The sequence below is a fragment of the Halichoerus grypus genome, chromosome 2, assembly GCF_964656455.1.
Source record: "Halichoerus grypus chromosome 2, mHalGry1.hap1.1, whole genome shotgun sequence".
In the NCBI taxonomy this organism is placed as follows: Eukaryota; Metazoa; Chordata; class Mammalia; order Carnivora; family Phocidae; genus Halichoerus; species Halichoerus grypus.
This window is the reverse complement of record NC_135713.1, coordinates 102,437,013-102,459,486: the sequence shown is the minus strand read 5'-3', so window position 1 is coordinate 102,459,486 and position 22,474 is coordinate 102,437,013. Positions and strand designations below refer to the sequence as shown.

The 22,474-nt window shown below is 39.2% G+C and overlaps 2 long non-coding RNA genes across 6 annotated transcripts in view; both read right to left on the bottom strand.

Annotated features, from left to right (window-relative positions):
• The window catches only part of LOC144381128 (uncharacterized), a 111,766-nt gene that overhangs the window by 76,050 nt on the left and 13,242 nt on the right, over positions 1–22,474 (bottom strand). The window lies entirely within an intron of this gene.
• LOC144381126 (uncharacterized) overlaps positions 1–22,474 on the bottom strand; it is an 84,818-nt gene that overhangs the window by 51,279 nt on the left and 11,065 nt on the right. The window contains exons 2-3 of one of the 5 annotated variants that reach the window (XR_013445776.1): positions 13,655–13,799; positions 12,375–12,653 (exon numbers count right to left, since the gene is read on the bottom strand). The exons of 3 other annotated variants lie outside the window; for them this stretch is intronic. This is a non-coding gene — a long non-coding RNA (uncharacterized LOC144381126). Of the gene's footprint in view, positions 1–12,374; positions 12,654–13,654; positions 13,800–21,763; positions 22,201–22,474 lie in introns of those variants that run through there. One more of the 5 variants, XR_013445777.1, reaches the window with a different exon arrangement.

The window sequence follows — 22,474 nt, the reverse complement described above, 5'->3', positions numbered from 1 at the left end:
AGCAGGGCTCTTCCGTCAGGAGACCTGGGTTTAGTTCCATCTCTGCCCCTGCCAGTTCTTTGGCTTTGGGTAAATCACGCCAACTTCCCGTGTTTCTCCTTCCTCCTCTAAAGCATGGCGACCAAGGAGAGAAATTGCACTGGAGATCTTAAACTCCCTTGCCCTATTGTCTTTCCTTTTCAGTTGCTCAGGAAACCCCGACTTTGAGAGGCCCTATGATGTGCCTTCTCTTCCCAGCACCCTAGCTGTTGAATGAAACTAGAGAAAATCATGGACCTAGGCCCACTGGTACTGCTCAACTGAGCTCTCCCCACAGTGCTCCAGCCACTCTCCCGTTCTGCCCAAGCACAGTTCCAAATGTTCCTTTCTCTCCTCAGACTTCAGACCTGGCCACTTGCCCCACATCTTAGCATGTGAACTCACCTTCCAGCTCACAGAGAAAATAGAAGCCATGAGAAGGAAATTCCTTACTTCCTGCCACCAAATCTACAACTGCCCCTGCTTCCACCCCCGTCCTGTCCTGCTTCCTTCCACGGCATTGTCTCTCCTCCTAGCTAAGCCAATGTCTTCTTGAATGCTCTGAATCTCATTCCTCAGTGCTTCCCCATCTCTCTTGTATCTTCAGCATTTTCCTCTGTGCAATTATATTCCTGCCATCCAGAGGTTAGCACTGTTAATGTATCGATGTACTTCCTTCTAGTCGTTTTATACATATGTATACATCATTCGGCTTTTTATCAATTCGAGTTCAAACAGGGGAGCAGAGCCACTATGCTACAGGATTTATTACAGGAATTGGACCTTACATGACTGTGGGAGAAGTGAAGGTTCACGATGGGGATGTGGGAGGAAGACAGGAGTCATTAATCAGTCAACTCAGAAGCCAAGGACATTATTTTGGATTATCCAAGTGGGCCCTGTGTGCAAATAAGTGTCCTTGTAAGAGGGAAATGGAAGGAGATTTGACCATAATAGTAGCAAATGTGATGACAGTTGGAGCAAAGTGAGGAAGGGGTCATGAGCCAAGGGATGCCGGAGACCTGCAGAAGCTAGAAAAGGCAAGGAAACAGTTTCTCCCCTAGAGCCCCCAGAAGGAACCAGTCCTACAAACTTACTGGCTTTAGCTTAGTCCGATTTTGGACGTCTGGCTTCTGTACCTACAAGGGAATAAATCTGTGTTGTTTAAAAGCCCCTGAGTTTGTGGCAATTCATTACAGGAACAAGAGGAAAGAAATGCCACCCAGTGAGATCGCAGGGAAGTCTCTTGAAAGCTGTCGTCTCTGTGTGGCTTTGTCCTCTGTGGATCTGCAGGCAAGCCTCTAGGGCTGGGTCTGAGACCACTGTCAGGTGGTCAGCAAGACCAGGAGCAAGCAGTGCTGATGCTGAGTGGAGAAGAGCTGGAACCCACTCGACAACTCTTGATCTGTCCTTTGCTACATCTGACCGCAGATGCCTTCAGAAAGCAATGGCAGCTTTGTCATTTCGCCTTCTCCATCTCCCACGAGTTCTTGTTTTGGCCAGCTCCAACCCATATAGGGAACAGAAATCATAGTTCTGGGACCCACAGTTCCCAGCTTAACCAAGCTCACACAACACATTCCATCCTAAAATCGCATGGCTTTATGGGTTTTCATCTGGCCTTTTCCTCCCACTTAACATTATAAAAAAAGAGCATTTTCCTATGTCATTGAATATTCTCCCAAACTAATCTGGAAGAAATTCTGACAACCTATAATTTATTTAACTATCCCTCTATTACTGGTGACTTAGGATGTTTTCTTTTATTCTGTGTTACTAATAGCACGCTAGTAACTCTGTGTGCATCCACATCTTTGTCAGTATCTCTGATATTTCCTGGGAATGGATTCCTAGAAAGGGGATTACTGAGTTAAAGGAAGTGAATTGCTACAAATTGTGATGATTCCTGCCAAACTGCTTTCCAGAAATGATGTATCAGCTTTCATTCCTATTAGCACTGGGCCCTGGCCAGCATTGAAAACTGTGTTTTAAATCCATTCAAAGAGGCACTTTTTGACTATTTCTGATGCTGGTGATCATTATTGCTTGAGAATTGGCAGTGAGATGAGTTGGCTGCAATACTCATCTCCAGCTGCCTGGAGAGACTGGTGATACCTTCCTTCCATTACCTTCACAGGCACCTGCATCTTCAGAAGCAAGACTCTTGGTGAAAGACAACCTGCTCTAATAGGCAGTGCAGCATTTTTCAGTAAAAAATTTGGGGAGGGGCGCCTGGGTGGCTCAGTCGTTAAGCGTCTGCCTTCGGCTCAGGTCGTGATCTCAGGGTCCTGGGATCGAGCCCTGCGTCGGGCTCCCTGCTCAGCGGGAAGCCTGCTTCTCCCTCTCCCCCTGCTTGTGTTCCCTTTCTCGCTGTGTCTGTCTGTCAAATAAATAAATAAAATCTTTAAAAAAAAAACTTGGGGAAATATATTGCTTAAAATTATATATGCCCTCAATAAACACGTGTGTACAAAGAAAACTGCTATTCCTATTTCACAAATAGAGAAACAGAAATTAAATGAGAGCAAATTATTTCTCCAGCTATAACTAGCAATCCCTAGCAGATTAATAATTAGCATTAACTTTCCTGAAGTTTTCAATCATTATTTAGGACATTTCAAAGCATCTACATTATACCAAAAACTAGATTCTGGATCAAATGTAGGAAAAGCATATTCTCTGGTTTACTGCTTAAACACTAAAACACATTACCTGGCTAATTCCCATTGCAAATATTTGAATTAATAAGGATAGTTTTATGGCACACTATTTTAAATAATCTTTTTGATTCTCAGCTTTATTGCAACAGAAATGAGAAATAAAACGTGATTGCATAATGCTGAAGTGACCAAAGGAAAAAACCTCTCACATCAGAGAATTTCGTGCAGGGAGTGATTAACCAGTTTGTCTACATGTTTTCCCAATTTTATATTTCAGCTAAAATGTAATGGTTAGATGGATAAGCAGTAATTGGTACATTGAGAAAAGAAATTAATACTGACTTATCTTCTCTCCAAACTGCGAAGTTTATTTTTATACACAATCTCAGAATGCTAATAAAATAATCTAGTTTCCATTTTTTCAAAATTAGAGATGCCTGAATTTCTGATGACAGTTTTGCTTTATGAAAGCCTATTTTAGAGTTATCAGACTTTCTGTGATCTTTAGAGTTTTAGCATTAAGTAAGCCAACCAGCAAATACCCACTTAACACATACAAAATCCTAGGAAGCTGAGCTACAAAGAACATGGCAGAGATGATGAGTCGTTCTCAGAGTGGTCCCTAAACTAACAATATCAGCACACCTTGGAATTGATCAGAAATGCAAATTCTCAGGGCCCAACTCAGACCTTTTGGATCCAAAACCCTGGGGGAAGGACTCGGCAGCTTGTGTTTTAACAAGCCCTCTCTACATGCTGAAGTTTATTTGAAAGCTACTGATCTAGGATGATGCCTTCATTGTGCTGGTAAGGAAGCCAAAGCCCACAGAGGTTGGATATTTGTCGCTGAATCACATGAGAAGTTAATGTCATAGCAGGACCAGACTCCCTCGTCTCTCACCAATTTCAGTAGTCTTTTTTTTTTTTTAGATTTGTATTTATTTATTTGAGAGAGAGAGAGAGAGAGTGCGTGCAAGTGAGCTTACGTGTGAGCTGGAGGGAGAGGGAGAGAGAATCTGAAGCAGACTCCGAGCTGAGTGCAGAGACCAACATGGGGATCGATCTCACAACCCCGAGACCGTGACGAAACTGAGAGTTGGCTGCTTAACTGACTGAGCCACCCAGGCACCCCAAGAATTTCAATAGCCTTTTACAACATGTGGTTTCTTTGAGCTACCCAGAGTATGCTAAATACTCTACCAATGCAGCCAGGCAAGAAATGTGGAAACTTTTTCTAGAAAGGAAAACAATGCTACAAGAAACAACCTACACAAAGCTTTGCCATGAAGAAAGTTTACTACTGTGGAATAGCCAACCAATCCTTTAATGAACTAGATGAAGGGACTATTACTATACCTCTTGATGAGATATTTTAATCATAAACATTATTAGGGAAAGCTCTCTGTTGAGAGAAAATTCCCATAGATGTCTGTGTAAAATCTGACTAGTTATCCATCTTGTAAAACATGAAAAACTGTGTAGCTCTACCCCTTGAGGGAATTTCCCTGTTCAAATGACCTTATTCATTGGAGGCAGATGAAAAAGTGGGGAAAGTTTGCCAAATTACATCTGCATAGTTTATCTCTGATTTCTAACCACAGGGAAACTTCTATTTCTAAAAGGAAACTCGATATATTATTAATGGGAAGAGGTTGTGATGTAACTGATTTTTGTGGTATGTTAAGAATTTCATAGATGATAAAGAAAAGGAAAAAATCAAGTAATTTTAACTCATATTGTGACCTTACTAAATAATTAACTTTCTCTTCATTTAATCCAGTTGTATATCACCAGATGGAAGAAGGGATTTATTTGATTGAAATTCCTTCATAGTCACCAAGGACATCTTAAGCCTCACAAATATCAAGGATATGATACCTCCATTTTAACAGTTTCCCAGTTCAGTGAGGATCAAATGATCCATGTGGCATTGTCTTTGCTAAAATATAGGTTTATCTGCACAACATAAACACATATCCAAAATATGCACCACATTAGCAGTTTTCTGTATGTTGTGGACATGACCTATGCCTTAAGAAATATTTGGAATAAGTACCTATGAAATTCTCACATAAATTCAAGAGTAATAGGCCACTGTAGTGGACAGCATGGGTATAGAGTCAGTAGTCGACTGAACATATTTCTAGATGCTTTCCTCAGCCTGCTTTCACCCCAGTCCTAACTTCCAATGTGTCAGCCTTACCCTCTGATCTCTACAAGTGACTCTTTTGAAATGCCTCTGGGTTTCGTTCTTTGTTCCCTTTTTCTCCACAGTCTCTCCTTAGGTCCTAAGGCTTTAAATGCTAGTTATATGCCGATGACTCTCAAATTTATGTCTCCACCGTACACCTCTATTCTGAGCTCCAGACCCTCATATACAACTATACACTCAACATTTTCTCGTGGATATTTAGTAAACACCAAAAATGTAATGTAATTAAAATAAGGATTGATCATCAACCCCCAGCATAATCACCCTATTTGCTTCCCCATAATCCTCCCTCTTGATAATAAATGGCACTACTACCTACACAGTTGTTCAGTTAAATAGCTCTCTTTCCCACACACCCACACCCCACATCCAATTCGCTAGCCAACTCTATTGGCTCTAGCTCCAGTAGAGGACAATGTATATGTATCCATACTCCTCTCTCCTTCTGCTATTATAACCCGAATCTAAGACACCATCCTCTCTCTCTGGATTACTGCAACCATCTCCTAACTAGTTTTATGCCTATAGCCTAGTTACCATTTAGCAAACACATTGAGCGTTAACACATATGTCATATCATATCTTTCCCTTGCTTACAACTTCTTCATTGGCAATAAGGGCATGAACAGATGCTCAACATTGTTAGTCATTAAGGAAATGCAGGAGAAGCCTACAATGAAAGACCATTTCACATCCAGTAGAGTGTCTATCATAAATGAGACACACAAAAACAAATGTTGTTGAGTTTGTGGAGAAATGGGAACCCTCATGCACTGCTCTCGGGAATACAAAATGGTGCAGCCCCTCTGGAAAAACAGTTTGGCAGTTTCTCAAAATGCTAAACGTGAAACTGCCACATCACCCAGCAATTCCACTTCTAGGTATCTACCCGAAGGAATGAAAACAGATGTCCATGCAAAGACTTGCAGGCAACTGTTCATAGCACCATCATTCATAGTAGCTAAAAACTAGAACAACCTACCTATTCATTAATAGGTAAATACAATAAACAAATGGTGATACTTCCATACACTGGAACACTATTTAGCAATAAAAAGGAAAAAACTACTGACATGGAGCCTCAAAAACATAATGCCAAATGAAAGAAGCCAGACACAAGAGACTAGATATTCTATGGTTCCATTTATATGAAATGTCCAGAAAAGGCAAATTTAAATAGACTGGGAGTTGCCTGGGGCTAAAGGTGGGACTAGGGAATAACTGTAAGTGAGCATGAAGGATCATACTGGGAAGATGAGAACGTTCAAAAATTGTTTTCTGGTGATGGTTGTGTTCTTCAGTTGAAGTTATTAGAAATCATTGAACTGCACATTTGAAATTGGTGAATTTTATGATATGTAATATATACCTTAATAAAGGTGTTTAAGAAAAAAGCAAAAACTTCCCATTACACTTAGAATAAAACCCAAACTCCTTACTGTGGTCTACAGAGTCCTAAGTGATTGACCACTACCTACCTCTCAGATCTCATTTCCTCCTAGCCTCCATTTTGCTCACCATACCCCATGTACATTGGTCCTTTATTTTCCTCTCTAACATGCCAAGTTCACTGTGGTCTTTGGGTGTTTGTTCCTCGGCTAGGGTTGCTATTCCTCCAGTTCACATGCCTGCTTCCTTCTCAACACTCAGGACTCAATTCACAGAACTTCCTCAACCCCATCAGAGGTAAAGCAGCTGCCTCCACCCACCACAGCCCAAGTTCTCCTGGACGATGTAGCTTCTTGCTTGTCTCCATGGCAATTACCAGTACCTGACGTTATCTTATGTATACTTGCTGCTGTGATATGAATGTTTGTGCCCCACCTCCAAATTCATATGTTGAAATTCTAACCCACAAAGATGATGGTGCTAGGGGGTGGGGACTTTGGCAGGTGCTTGAATCATGAGGGTGGAGACCCAATGGGTGGGATTAGTGCCTTTACTAAAGAGGCTCCAGAGAGATCCCTTGCCCCTTCCACCATGTGAGGGCACACAGAGAAGTCTATGGTCTGGAAGAGGGCCCTCCCCCAAACACACTGGCACCCTGACTTTTTTACTTCCAGTCTCCAGAACTGTGAGAAGTAAATTTTAGTTTATGAGCCACCCAGTCTATGGATTTTGTTGTAGCAGCACCAACAGACTGACACATGCTTAAGACACGTGTTTACCACCTGTCTCCCTTTGCTAGCTCCCATATTCCCGACTGAAGGACCTAATCTGCCTTTTGGACCCTGTTCAAAACATTATGTGCTGATACACAGGAGGCACTCACTGAGCCAGACAGATCGACTGATTTGCTGAATATTCTTAGATGTTTCATTAAATGCTCTGAGCTTCAGATTATTCTTCTGTAAAATAATAAATAATAGTATCTGTCCCTCCCTGCCCCCACAGGGCTGTTTGGGAGGGTTAAATCAGAATCATGTGACACACTCTGGTCACAGAGCTAGCCGTTATCATTTTTACAAGACGATTATCTCCTGATTCCTTTGGACTGTCCTCCTGTTTAGATACTTTGGAGGCAGGAAACTACTAGAAGTGAAAGATGGAGTTTAAACACTCTATGTACTCAAGGATACGAGTGACACAGCACAGAAGCAACCATTCTATGTGGTTATCCAAGGAAACTGATGCTCTACTGCTGTGTAGGACAAACAATCCCTTTCCTGTCCCCTCATTCCATAAGTGAAACGGGACCTCATACAGCCTCATAGGAAACCAGCTATTCTTCTGGTGACAATGAGGAATCTGTGGGGAAGTAGATCTGTTTGTTTGCCCTTTGCCCCATGTAAATGGGGACAAGATAGAGCACTTGCCATATTAGCTGAGAGTATAAAACCCAAAATTCCATATATAGGAAAGTGGACTTCAAAACTGGCTCTTTTCACATAAGTCACTAAAAAGATATCAGAGGGTAATCATTTCTTGCTGCCTTTTAAGTAAGCTACTGAATATACAATTATCCTCAACTCACTTTCTCCCTTTTTTCTCTCTCATTCTTTTTCTTTCTTTTTTCTTTCCTTTTGTAATAAATATATATAATGTAGTCTATATACATTATGTATAATGTGTATAATAATGTTATATATAGCATTATATATTATGTTATAAAATTGTATATATATGTTATATATAGATTATATAAAGACTTCACTTAGAGCAATTTTATCTTCACAGCAAAATTACAGGGACGCCTGGGTGGCTCAGTCAGTTGAGTGTCTGGCTTTTGATCTCAGCTCAGGTCTTGATCTCAGGGTCATGAGTTCAAGCCCTGCATTGAGCTCCATGCTGGACATGGACCCTACTAGATAGATATCTAGATAGATAGACAGATAGATGGATAGAGCAGAGATTTCCCATATACCCCTGCCCCCGCACATGCATAGCCTCCCCCATTGTCAACATGTCTACCAGAGTGGTGCATCTGTTACAATTGGTGGGCCTACCCTGACACATCATAATCACCCAAGTACATAGTTTGCATTAGGTTTTGCTCTTGGTGTTGTATATTCTGTGAGTTCAGACAAATGTGTAATGACCTGTATCCATCCTTGTATCATGCATAGTATTTTCATTGCCCTAAAAATCCTCTGTGCTCTGCCTCTTCATCCCCTCTGATATTTTTACTATCTCAAAAGTTTTGCTTTTTTCAGAATGTCATATTGTTTGAGTAATGTAGTATGTAACCTTTTCAGATTGGCTTCTTTTACTTAATAACATGCATTTAAGTTTCCTCCATATCTTTTCATGGCTTGATAGCTCCCTTCTTTTTAGCACTGAATAATATTCCATTGCCTGGATTACCAAAGTTTGCTTATACATTTACCTGAGTACTGAAGGACATCTTGGTAGTTTCCAAGATTTGGCAGTTATGAATAAAACTACAGCAAACATTCACACATAGGTCTTTGTGTGGATGTAAGTTTTCAACTCTTTTGGGTAAATATCAAGGGTGTGCAATTGCTGGATCATAAGGTAAGAATATGTTTAGTTTTGTAAGAAACCATCAAACGGTCTTCCAAAGTGTTCACCATTTTGCATTTTCACCAGCAGTGAATGAGAATTCCTGTTGCTCCACAATCTCACCAGCATTTGATGTTGTTACTACTCTGGATTTTGGCCATCTAATAGGTATGTAATGGTACCTTGTTTTTATTTGTATTTCCCTGATGGCATATGATGTGGAGCATCTTTTTTTTAATTATTATATTATGTTAATCACCATACATTACATCATTAGTTTTTGATGTAGTGTTCCATGATTCATTGTTTGCGTATAACACCCAGTGCTCCCTGCAGAACATGCCCTCTTTAATACCCATCACTAGGCTAACCCATCCCCCCACCCCTCTCCCCTCTAGAACCCTCAGTTTGTTTCTCAGAGTCCATAGTCTCTCATGATTCGTCTCCCCCTCCAGTTTCCCCCCCTTCATTTTTCCCTTCCTGCTATCTTCTTCTTCTTCTTCTTTTTTTTAACATATAACATATTATTTGTTTCAGAGGTACAGGTCTGTGATTCAACAGTCTTACACAATTCACAGTGCTCACCATAGCACATACCCTCCCCAATGTCTATCACCCAGTCACCCCATCCCTCCCACCCCACCCCCCACTCCAGCGACCCTCAGTTTGTTTCCTGAGATTAAGAATTCCTCATATCAGTGAGGTCATATGATACATGTCTTTCTCTGTTTGACTTATTTCGCTCAGCATAATACCCTCCAGTTCCGTCCACGTCATTGCAAAAGGCAAGATCTCATTCCTTTTGATGGCTGCATAATATTCCATTGTATATATATACCACATCTTCTTTATCCATTCATCTGTCGATGGACATCTTGGCCCTTTCCATAGTTTGGCTATTGTGGACATTGCTGCTATAAACATCGGGGTGCACATACCCCTTCGGATCCCTACATTTGTATTTTTGGGGTAAATACCCAGTAGTGCAATTGCTGGGTCATAAGGTAGCTCTATTTTCAACCTTTTGAGGAACCTCCATACTGTTTTCCAGAGTGGCTGCACCAGCTTGCATTCCCACCAACAGTGTAGGAGGGTTCCCCTTCCTAATGTGGAGCATCTTTTAATATGCTTATTTTCCATCTGTATATCTTCTTTGGTGAGGTGTCTGTTCAGGTCTTTGGCTCATTTTTTAATCTGGTTGGGTTTTTTTGTTGAGTTTTTGGGTAATAGTCCTTTATCAGATGTGTCTCTTATAAATATTTTCTCCCAGTCTGTGGTTGTTTTCTCATCCTCCTGACATTGTCTTTTACAGAGCAGAAGTTTTACATTTTAATGAAGTCCACCTTATCATTTGTTTCTTTCATGGATCATGCTTTGGTGTTGTATCTAAAAAGTCATTGCCATAACCAAGTTCATCTAGGTTTTCTCCTTGTTCTAGGAGTTTTATACTTTTGCATTTTACGTTTAGGTCTATGATCCGTTTTGAGTTAATTTTTGTGTAAGGGATAAGGTCTGTATCAAGATCCATTTTTTTACATGTGAGTGTCTAGTTCTAGCACCATTTGTTGAAAAGTCTATCTTTGCTCCATTGTTTTCTTTTTTAAAATGTACATCTTTAGCAGTTTCGTTGAATGTTCTCCTGAGAATTATTTCAAAAGCAATCAAATTCCTTCCTTCTCTCAGATTAAAATACAGTTTCCCAACTGCCTCAACATTTTAAAACTTTAATCCCCTTATAAATTCTTTAATGCAATAAGAGCTACTTACACTACAAATTGTCATTTTCTTATTGCCCTATAACGCGAATTTTAGTTTTTTAGGACAAAATACTCCTTGTCAAAATACTTTCCCCTCAAAATTGAGATTTCCTAGTGTCTTTTAGCATTCGGTTTTTTTCATTTGTTTGGTTTTGTTTTGTTTTAGCATTCAGTGTTTCTAATGGCAGTATGATACACAATTGATTCTCATTCTAAGTTCTTTTTTTTTTTAAGATTTTATTTATTTATTTGTCAGAGAGAGAGAGAGAGCAAGAGAGAGCACAAGCAGGGGGAGCAGCAGGCAGAGGGAGAAGCAGGCTTCCTGCTGAGCAAGGAACCCAATGCAGGACTCGATCCCGGGACCCTGGGATCACGACCTGAGCTGAAGGCAGACACTTAAGTGACTGAGTCAGCCAGGAGTCCCTTCATTCTAAGTTCTAAGTCATCTTCTCTCTCTCTCTCTCTCTGGAAACTTTCTCTTGATCCTTGGCATTCTATAATTTTATCAAGATATATCTATTTAATTCTGCTTAGTGTTCTGTGGACTCTTTCAATCTAAAAACATGTGCCTTTATTCAGCTTTGGGAACTTTTCTTACATTATTTCTTTGATGTTTTGCCTCTGCCTCTTTATTATTTTTTCCATTTTGGAGTTCTTCTTAAACCATTCCCATTCCCTTAGTTATATTTTTATATATATAACTATATATAGTTATCTACATGATTTAGGCTGTGGTTTCCTCTACCAACATGAACACATCATCTTTGTTTTTTCAGGATTTCTTCAAAATTTCTGGAGTACTAATAACACACTATTTCTACTTTTCCAGGGCTGATTGTGTTTGTTTCTTGTGATTTGTTTCTTTGTTTCTTGTGATTTGAGGGTGGGAGTTAGAAATATGTGACTAATTGGCCATATTGATCTAGGTTCCCAAGTGATTATTTCTATAAGGCTGGGACTTGTCTGTTTCACATGTGGAAGTTCCCTATTTAAGATTTCACAGTGCCTTCCTCAGATAAAATTTTTGGAAGAAGTATGCTTTTTATGGATATAGGATACAAAAATTATTCCTTTATTCTGTGATTTCATGTAAGTCAACCATTTCCTTTCTAGTCTGCCCCACTCCTTTCCAGGTTCTACTTTCTCTTAATAGTTGTGAGTGTTTTCCATATTCTATTATTTTACATGGAATATAAATATAATCACCAAGAGGAGGCAAGTTTTCTAATTTTTGTCCTACAATTCTTGAAGATCTTGAAAAGAGGTGGTTCTTTTATGTGGTTCAGGGATGGAGGCTTTCTAAAACATGCTGCTTAGAGAATTAACCTTATGTGAGTGACACCTTTATAAGTTCTAAGCATTTTAAGGGGAAGAGAGATCATTAAATAAAGAAAGTGGTCATGCCTCTCAACTCCATAGTCCTGGGAACCAACCGGTCAAAGGAATAATAATGCTCCAGCCAGAGTAATCAAAGCAGATATGGCTAATAGGTTTCAACTTGAATTGAAATAAATGATTGATAGGGGCTGCCTGGAGCACAGCTGTGTTGGAAAATATTTTGAGGCCACATCTGGGTTCACAGGACAAAGTGTGATTAATGATGTCTGCCATGGCTATGAGAGGAGGTAGTGGTGGTAGCCATGCCATGTATATTTAATCCTGAATAAGAGTCTTCTGATGAATAGAACCATTCATCCATGAGGTTGCCAGATTGCAGTTAGAAGATTATGGGCACGTTCTGACAGCATGGAGGTAAGATGCTAATGCTATTTGGACTGATTTTATTCAACACTTAGAATGATTTCCTGCATTGCCAGTGCCAGTAATTTGGAAAGTAAACTGTGTCATATTTGTACATCTACTGCTTAGTTCAAACTTAAGCACTGGACCATAATGCATCCCAGTGCAGACACAAACAGGTTGTTACACAGAAAATTGGGATATTAGGCTGTTAGGATGATTTTTATTAGAATGATAATCCAGTGTCCTAAAAGGCAGGGGTGGATTCTTTTTTTACTTGCTTTATTTTATACTTCATTCAATCTATATAGAAATACAAAGAAGAGAGTAGTATTTATCCATAATACTTCCAGACATAATATTGCTATTATTTTGGTGTAGAACCTTCTAGACTCTTTTCTATGTATATGTTTAAAATTAATTTCAGCCTCTAATTTAATAATAAATATAACTGCATTATAGTATTTAATGGATCAATAATATTTTGTCTTATCTATATCCCATATTTATTTAATCAAGCTTCATAGGTTGTTTCTCATACTTTGGTATTACAAATAACTTCGGTGAATATCCTTGTACATAAGTATTTGTGCGCTGATTATTTCCTTAGAATAATTTTCTAGAAGAGCATTTCCTGGGTCAAATTAATAAATTCTTGTTTTCATTTTAAGAGTTTTGATACTGTTCTCCAAAAAGGTGCTAACCATATACTTAATCTTGAAGAGAGTGATATAGAAAGCACAATAAAGTTGTTAAGATCACTACTGTGAGTGAAGAGCCTGAACTATTCCCCACCCACAAGTCTCTTTTCCTACTTCGTGATGTTATATCTCTTGATCATACAGATTGTTATAGTTCAAACTACAGCACCCAGTTCTGAAGCAGGCATAAGCACTTGGGGCCTATGGAGTGGAGCCAGATATGATCACAGGGCTTATTTTATTCCACAGACCAAACAGCTGCACAGTTCCAGCTGTCCCAGGACTGCTGAGCTCCCAGGAAGGACTGAGCATTCTTCCCGGTACTTCCTGGAACATGCTGGGCTCATGCTGACACATTATGTAGGTCCCGGTTCCATTCTATTGATTAATCTCTGAGGCTACCTGCAGACATGCAGAGTTTGGAAGGCTGGCAGATGGAGGGCTGGTGGATTCTGGAGGAAGACTAGGCTGTGGTTCCTTGGGTGTTGGGGGGTGGGGGCTGGAGCGCTGCCTCACACAGTGAATATTATAGAGAAGTTGGAGTTAGTGACTTCCTTCTGGAAAGACTCAAATGGTTAATGGGTCAGGATGGTGTTCTTTTACCTACATGCCTTTTCTCTCTTCACCTTCAGACACAACTCTTTATCCCATTCCATCATTTTATTTCTCTTGAAGTACTTTTTGACCTTCAAAAGTCCCCTTTGTCATTTGTGGCAGCTGAACAAGTGTTTGGTATTGTGTAGAAATACTGTAATAAGAAAATCATAGGTAAGGGCATAGTAAATTATAGTTCATACTATCTATAAAAAGTAGGAAATTAAACTTCGTATCGTCTTTATCTCTATGTTTTAGGGGGAAAGTTGTCTTTGTTCCATTTTCAAATAATAGCATGAATATTTAGTTATCCCAGCTTCAGAGGTTTCATTCTCCCCATAAATTGTTGTGTTGGTGCCTTTTTAAACCTGGAAACCAGAGCAACTGGGACAACTCTCACACACTGGAAAACACAGTGAGCTAGAAGGTGCGGTGGATGACTGCTTGCTCACAGGATTTGTAGGTTGGGCTTCCAAACACACCCAATTCTGAGGAGGTGGCATGAACAGTCATTATCAGTGATAACAGAGTTTAGTTTCAGACCTAGAAAATTCTAGTGGTGCACACATGCATACACACACACATTTCCCAGGAGACTAGAAAAAATCCAATTACTCACATTCCACTTGTTTTTTAAAAACATGTTAATAGTAGAGACTTATTCTTTCTTTCAAAAAGAGAAAGTAAAGTATTTAAGGTAGGAAAAAACTAAAAACAACTGGGGAATTAGAAATATATTGAAATTTATTTCTGGAAATCTTTTACTCTTTATTTTATATTGAGAATTGTAAAAATTTTTGTTCATTTACAAAAGTAGCGCATATGTGTGCATTGCAGAAAATTTGGAAAATATGGAAGTTTAAAATACAGAATTACTTATATTCTGCTACCCAGATACCACCCAAAGATAAGCAGTTGTGTTTCTTCTTCTTTGTATCTGTATATGGAAATAAAATTTCTCCTCCTTCTTTATCTTCTTCTAAGTTAGGATCAGATTTTTTCTATAGTTTTGTATCCTATGTTTTTCATTTGAAATTTTATCATGAGAATTTCCTTCAATTTTTTGGTATTTACTTAGCAACTATTTATCAAGTGCTTACAATGTGTCAGGTATTTTTCCAGGCACTGGTTATATAACGAAGAAGAAAATAAATATGGCCCTTGCCTTCTTGGCCTTTGTAGCCGAATGGGCAGACAGGCAATTAAAAAGCAACTGTAATGGACTAAGTTAAGTGTCACAATGTGGGAATAGAAAATATGAGAGTAGCACCTAACTGGGAAGACTTTCTTGAAGAACAGAGCAGATAAAGGATGAGTAGAGGTTAGCCAGCAAATATGATTCCTTTTATGGCTACATAATATTCCATAATATAAACACGCCACAATTTAACTAGTCTCTTATTATTGGACAACTAGACTGCATCTGATTCCTTGCCATTATGAATACTACTATGATGAGAAAGCTTGCATTTAAATCTTTGTCAATATTGCTGATATTTCGTGGTATCAGATTCCTAGGATTTAGATTACTGGGTGAAAGAAAACAAACCTTGCACAGTTACTTGATACATACTACTGAATTGCTTTCTAGAAAGACTTCTCTACACCCACACCCAGCACATGATATTACCCATGGTACTCCTCTCTTACTGCAGTTGAATATTATCATTATTTTAAAATACCAAATTGAGGGGGTGCCTGGGTGGCTCAGATGGTTAAGCGTCTGCCTTCGGCTCAGTGCATGATCCCAGGGTCCTGGGATCGAGCCCCGCATCGGGCTGCTTGCTCAGCAGGAAGCCTGCTTCTCCCTCTCCTTCTACTGCTCCCCCTGCTTGTGCTCTCTCGCTCTCTCTGTCAAATAAATAAATAAAATTAAAAAAAAAAATACCAAATTGAGGGCCCCTGGGTGGCTCAGTTGGTCAGGCACCAGCCTCTGGCTCAGGTCATGATCCCAGGGTCCTGGAATAGAGCCCCAAGTTGGGCTCCCTGCTCAGCAGGGAGTCTGCTTCTCCCTCTGCCCCTCCCCCTGTCATTCTTTCTCTCTCTCAAAAATAAATAAATAAAATCTTTAAAAAAATAAAAATAAAATACCAAATTGATAGGCAAACAGTGTATTTTACTGTGTTTTAATTTATCTTTCTTTAATTACCCGAAAGATAAAATATTCTTTTTTATATGTGTTAGCCTTTTGGGTTCTCATTTATTATCTCTTTATGCCTTGTAGTCAGTTTTCTATTGAAGGTTCATTTTTGTGTGTGTTGGTTTTTTAGGAACTATTTTTATATTACAGATTATTGTGTGTGTGAGTGAGTGTGTGTGTGGAGGGTAATTTTAGGAATGGTTTGCTTTCCAGATGTATCATATTACTCAGATCATTTGTTTCCTGTTGCCATACCTTGCTATGAGCAAGAATGGAAGGTTATTTAGTGAGCACGTATGCAGAGCAATGTTGGTAAAAGAGTAAGCAGTTGGGCTATAATCTTGCTTTAGATTCTCCTGTTCCAAGTGAATGAGCATGGGAAGCTATCTAAACAAAATGTCAAAATTCCCATGCTGGACAAATATGAAGACAGGGAGGGATTTAAGATAAAAGGACCCTTTACTTACTGACCCACCCAGGTCCGTTGCCTATCTTTACACACAGACAGAAAAAGGAAATGCCTACCTATAAGTGTCTCCCATTTCTGAATAGAGGATGGGTCATGGGTGTTAAGCCCCAGGGCTAGGTCTCGGGGTCTGTTTTGACAATCCTGGAGACAAAGGTTGGTAAGGTGCCTCACCTGGAAGTAGCAGCTGTGAGGCTCAAGAAAGAATTGGACATTTAGAGTAGGTCATCAAAACATCATACATCATGAAGCTTCAGCCTGCGGCTGAGGACTAGGGACAGGGACCAAGAGAATAATACCGGGAATTCTTGATTGATCATAGGAGAGATTCTGCTTTAAAAGCCTGGATCAGAAAGCCTGATTTGATTGGCCTAGCATGATTTAGAAAAGAATTTAGAAATCAGTAGGAGTGCTGTAAATTTTTAATCGGCGACTTAATCCTAACCTAAGAATACCTGACCCAGATAATTTCTTTCTGCTTCAACTGTTGGCTTGAAATTTTTAAAACTTCTTATTACCAAGCCATACATAGATTTGATTCGTTTTTCAATTAACATGGACTACACTATATAGAGTTTGGAAATGTGCTATTTAACTTGACATCAGTTTAAAAACATTTTCCAATTCATTAAATATTCTCCAAACAATGTGACTTTATAGTTTTTCACTAAATAGACATATCACTTTAAATTGATCAATTTTTATTTTATTTTTTGTTTCTATTTATTTTTTTAAAGATTTATTTATTTTATTTTAGAGAGGGAGAGTGAGAGAGAGATAGTGTGCACGAGTGGGGAGAGGAGCAGAGGGAGAGAATCTTTAAGCAGACTCCCCACTGAGCGGGGTGCCCGACTTGGGACCTCAACCCCATGACCCATGAGATTGTGATCTGAGCTGAAACCAAGAGTCAGACACTCAACTGACTGAGCCACCCAGGTGTCCCTCAAGCTTCAGTTTAAATTCTAGTTAGTTAACATATAGGAAATTGACCAAATTTTAAACTATTTCCTGTTTTTTTAAATTATACTAAACTCTATAATGAATGTCTGTGTGCATAATTTTTATGTGTTTCTGATTATTTTGTTAGGATAAATATTAGAATTGGGTCAGCCTGGCGAATTTTACCCCAAACATTTATATTTAAAAAAATTGATATTATACCGTACATATTCATTGTCACTCAGATTTTTCACTTAGCAAATTGTGAGCATTATTCCATGTCACTAAATATTCATTATAGACATTTTTCTTTAGTCACCATATGATAGTTTACTTTGTGAATATGGTTTTGTTTATCATTTTTTAGCCATTCTCTATGATTAAATAATCCAGTTATTTCTACCTTCACTGGTGTTATAAATACTGTCACTGTGAACATATTTGTATGCACACTTTATCTAATTAAGAAAACAGAAGAGAATAATGAAGTTTGTCATCCCATCACCCAGCTTCAAAAATTATCAATACATGGCCAATCCTGTTTTGCCAATAACCTTCAAATCCCCGTTCCCCAGTGGAGTATTTTAAAGCATGCAGCCCAGGACATTTTTGTTGCCAAAGGCACAATAGGAAAATAATTATTTGTAGCAGATAAGAACTTTCCACAGGTTTCTTGTTGGACATTTCTCAAATTTTTAACTCCGTAATTAATTAGAAAAAGCATCAAAAGATTGACAAGCAATCTGTAGAAAACAACATCATTGAAAAATGTGGTTCTCAAGTAAACACATTGTTCTTAATTTGAGTTTAGTAAATTTGAGATTATGCCTGAGGGCACAGGAGTCATCATTTGGATTCTCTGGCCAGAGACGGTCTGAAGTAGAGGAAGTAAGTGTTGCTCTTCCCAGATAAACAAGTGTCACCTCTGACTCTCCATTAATGGGAAAAAGAGGAAATACTGAATAGAGCTGGAAGATGTTTTTACTTTATAACGTGTAGAAAATTTTCTGTGACTTCCTGTTATGCTTTTAGCTCTGAAACTAGAAAGAGAAAAGAGTGAAAGAGTGGTTAGTATGAGGAGAAAAATTGTTCACAGTCATCCTGCAGTCAGTGAGAGGCCACATACCCACCCACATACCCACCCACTTGGAGCTCCGTGAGGGAGACTAAAGCTGTAAACACATCCCTAAAATGTTTCAGCGCGTCATAGGTCAGCTATCAGTAACAGCGCTCCCCTTTCTTGTCATCCAGCAGAATTATCTCTGCGAAGAAAATTGTCCCCTCCTTCCTCATCGCCACACTCTGGCTTCCTCCAAGAACCTCCTTCCCCACCTTTGGTTATGCAACAAATATGTATTAATTACTCACAAGAGACCCAAGAAAATACGAGGCACTGGCTGTTAAGTCATTTCACTCACTGTAAATATTACAACAAAATTATTTTTTCCAACCAGAGGACCAATATTTCCCTAGTTCTGTTTTTTAAATCATCCATATGCTTCCTTCTTTCTGTCCTCATTGACTTTTAAGTTTCTCTTGGAAGCCAACAAATGCAGCCTTCTTGTCTTCTCTTTTTTTTCTTTAGTAGCTTTCTGTTTTCTCATTTCTTTCTCCCACCATTCATTCACTTTCTCAACTTTGTGGTATTTTCAGGCCCCCAACTAAGATTTGATTGGATCTCACTTTCTTATTAACCCCTTTACCTTCTCTTCCTTGTAAAAATAAAAACAAAAGTGCTGTCAAGGGCACGTATACACCCTTGAAATTATTGCTTTGCTTTTCTGCCAGTGGAAAGTTAGCCCAACTTAGGTGACATCATTTTATCTCTTTTTTAACAATCGTAAGCTCTAACTAGAAAAGGAAATTTTTGATGAGCTTTGCTTTGTAACCCTAGCCTGCTTTGGAAGGAGCTTTACATATGAAATCATGATTCAGGATTGACTGCTAGATGGGAGAGAGTCAGGCTTCCTCATAAGAGAGGGGGTTGGAGAGGTGGTAAGATGGAGAACTCTCTTCTGGTTTGGAGAAGAGATTGTCCCCCAGCACCCATGGTGCAATTGCAGAGGTAGTACATGTCTCTATATATATTCTCTCTCTCTCTCTCAATTTCCACTAAGATTTCTAAAAAAGAACAGAACAGAAAAAGAACAAGGATATGCTTTAAAAAGAAGAGAGTTAGAACTTGAGGAAAAATGCTTTAGCAGTAGCCTGGAAAAACAGGCAGTTACAGGAATATTCCTTAATCTGAAATAGCCAAAGGTGTGCCAATTGGGGAAGGTCGCCCAGAAGTTTGAGGTTTGATTCTTGGGAAGGTAAAGAGTTAGTTAATTCTGTCTAAACTCAGGATAAACCCAGAATTAAATTGAGCAATGATTAACCACAAAGATTATGAGAAAGGAGGACATAACTATATCAAGAATCTTACATTTCTTTAAACTGCATCTTAATTGTATGTCCTATTTAAACAGAGTGACTAGTAATATTAGTAAATATTTGTGCTTGTATGTTTTAATAGGTTTACTTTCATGTAGAGATGCATAATTACAGGGGAAAAGATACTAGTCTTTATTTATCATTTCCTAATGCCTATGGGACATCATTTTGGGGGGCAGCAAAGTCATAACCACCGATAGGACTCTGACAGCTGACACTATTTATAGTTTAAATATTTATAATTTAAGTCCTATTAATGGAATAAAAAATCCTTTAAGGACTGACCTTGGAAACCCAAATTTACAAATGCTAGCAAATGTTAGGCCAACGAAGTTGCCTTTCTCATAACAAAAAGTCATCAGCAGTATTTTAAATTATACGACTTGATCACTTACTATGCATAACCAATATAACAGGATAATACTTTTGAAATATTATCTGATGTATTTTTTATTCCTGGAAAATCTTAGTCTTGTTTTCTTCCCATGGTATCAATGGCATTTATTGGTAGGAAATGGCAAATGCAGTGTAGAATAAAGTAATTCTCACTTTCAAGAAAGTTATTGAAGTCCAGAGCAAAGAAAGTAGCTGAAAGCCAAAATATTTTTGATTTTCAAGAGCTCTTAAAACTCTTAAGAGAGACTAGGTTTGGAAGAGATGCTGAAAATTTGGCTTTGTGTATGACATTCTATGCCCTGAATTGTATTGTGACATAATAAGAAATATATAACGGCGTTTTTTCCTTTTGGTATAAATTTAGAGAATTTGTACCATGAGCTCTAAAGAAGCTCCTTATCTACTATGGCCCCTGGGTGGTAGAGGAGGAATGACCGAAGGAGATGTCCAGTGTTCTTAGGATTCTGTCCACCATAGCGGAAGATAAGTAAGCAGCTAGGTGGAGGGTAAAGAAGGAGCTACTCACACACTTGAGAAAGAACAAAGATGTCCAGGTTGCAGGGGTTAACAATCTAGATCATGATGGGCTTCAGATGTTAGCGATGGATACAATGAAGACAGAGCTTCACAGGCAAGGTCAGAGGGATGAGCTACACTTGAGCAGAATCCACTGTGAGCAGCGGACCCAAGGGGAAGCACTTTCCCTGCTGGGACCATACATCAGCACCCCTGGAACCTGAACCATTTCCAAGGGAAGACAAAGGGGAATGAGTAGAATCCTGGATCTAAGCATGTACATACACGCACGCAAAAAGGTGTTTTAAAATAGGAAAAACTACATGTACGTGAAAGACAGCAGATAAAATCTGCCATCAGCAGAAATGGGGACTGATAGTTCATTTCAGTTAGCAAAAAGGAGTTTTCGCTTTACACATCTGAGCCTTGTAACAATGTGAAATTGAAGTTTGCAACACAAATAATTCCCGTCCACAAAGAGCTTATAACTTTAGAGGGACCGATTCTCTATATGAATGTTATGTTTTTTCTTATTTGGCCCCAGCAGCATTTGGCTCACATGACTCCTCCCTGCTCTTTGAAATGGTTGTTTACCTTGATTTGGGGGATCCATAGGCTTTGGTTTCCTTGCTTTTTCTCTGATCCTTCTCTTCCTTTGAAGGACACTCTTCCTTTGCGTTCCTGCCTGGGCTGACTTTTCTACCCCTGTCCCTGGGGAATCTCATCCATGTTCTTGGTTTTCACTATCATTGACGTGCTCTTGACCCTCAACTCTAAATCTCCAGTCCACTTCTCTTTTTAGAATCCCAGACTTACATACTCAATTATCTCTAGAATAATTTTGTATCGATGTGCCACAGCCTATAAAAATCAGTATTTCCAAACTTACCTCTCTGTGACACAGTGCCTGGCACAAAACAGGTTCTCACATATTTACTGTGGACATCATGTATTATAATTGCCTGTGTTCTTGTCCATCTCTACCAGACTATAAGTATCTTAAGAGCACAGATACTATCTTTCTCAAAACCTGTTGCTTCCCCAGCATCCAGCACAGTGTCTATCACTTAGTAGATGCCTCAATGCTTCCTGAATGAATGAGGATAGAGAATAAATCCTTGGAATTTAAAGGAGTGAGAGGTGATCCCAGGTTAGAGGTCCAAGAAAGAATTTATGGGAGCATTCTAGTTACTGTTGTTGTGTGACAATCCCAAAACATAGTGGCTTAAAACACCCATTTATTTTGCTTCTGGCTTGGGGATCAGGAATTTAAGCAGGGCTTGGTGGGGCAATTCTTTCCTAGGTTGTTGACCGGGGCAGTCATCTGAAGGTTGTGGGTGTGAATATCCAACATGTCTCTCTTGACCAGTAATTACGCTAGAGCTCAGGTGGGCGGTCCCGAGTGTCTAGATGTGGTCTCTCCAGCATGGTAGGCTCAGGGTTTTTGGACTTCTTACTTGGTCCCTGGCTGCCCCTAGGGCAAGTATTCCAAGACAAGCAGGAGGTACGTGGCCATTTCTCATTGAGCCTTGGAAGATATGTGGCATTCCATTCCCTTTGTTGTATTCCATTAAAATTGCCATGAGGGAGACTGGATTTTAGTCGCTTTGGGCAGATATATAGAATTTGAGTAGTTGTCAGATTTGAATGCGTGGAAAGAAGGCTCTAGGTGCATAGAAACATATGGGGGACAAGAATGGAGAAGAGTTTGAGTCACACATAGTAAATAATCCAGTTTGGCATGAGCGTAAGGTCTGTGGAGGAAGATGAACCTGGGAAGAGACTGGGGCCTTGCATGCTAGGCTAAGAATTTTGGCTTTTATCTTATTGACATGCAGGAGAGTGGTGTGATCATAGCAGTATTTCTGGAAGATGAATCTGGCATGGGGATATAAGATAAATTGGAAGGGCTGGACTATAAGCTAGGAAGTCATTTAGA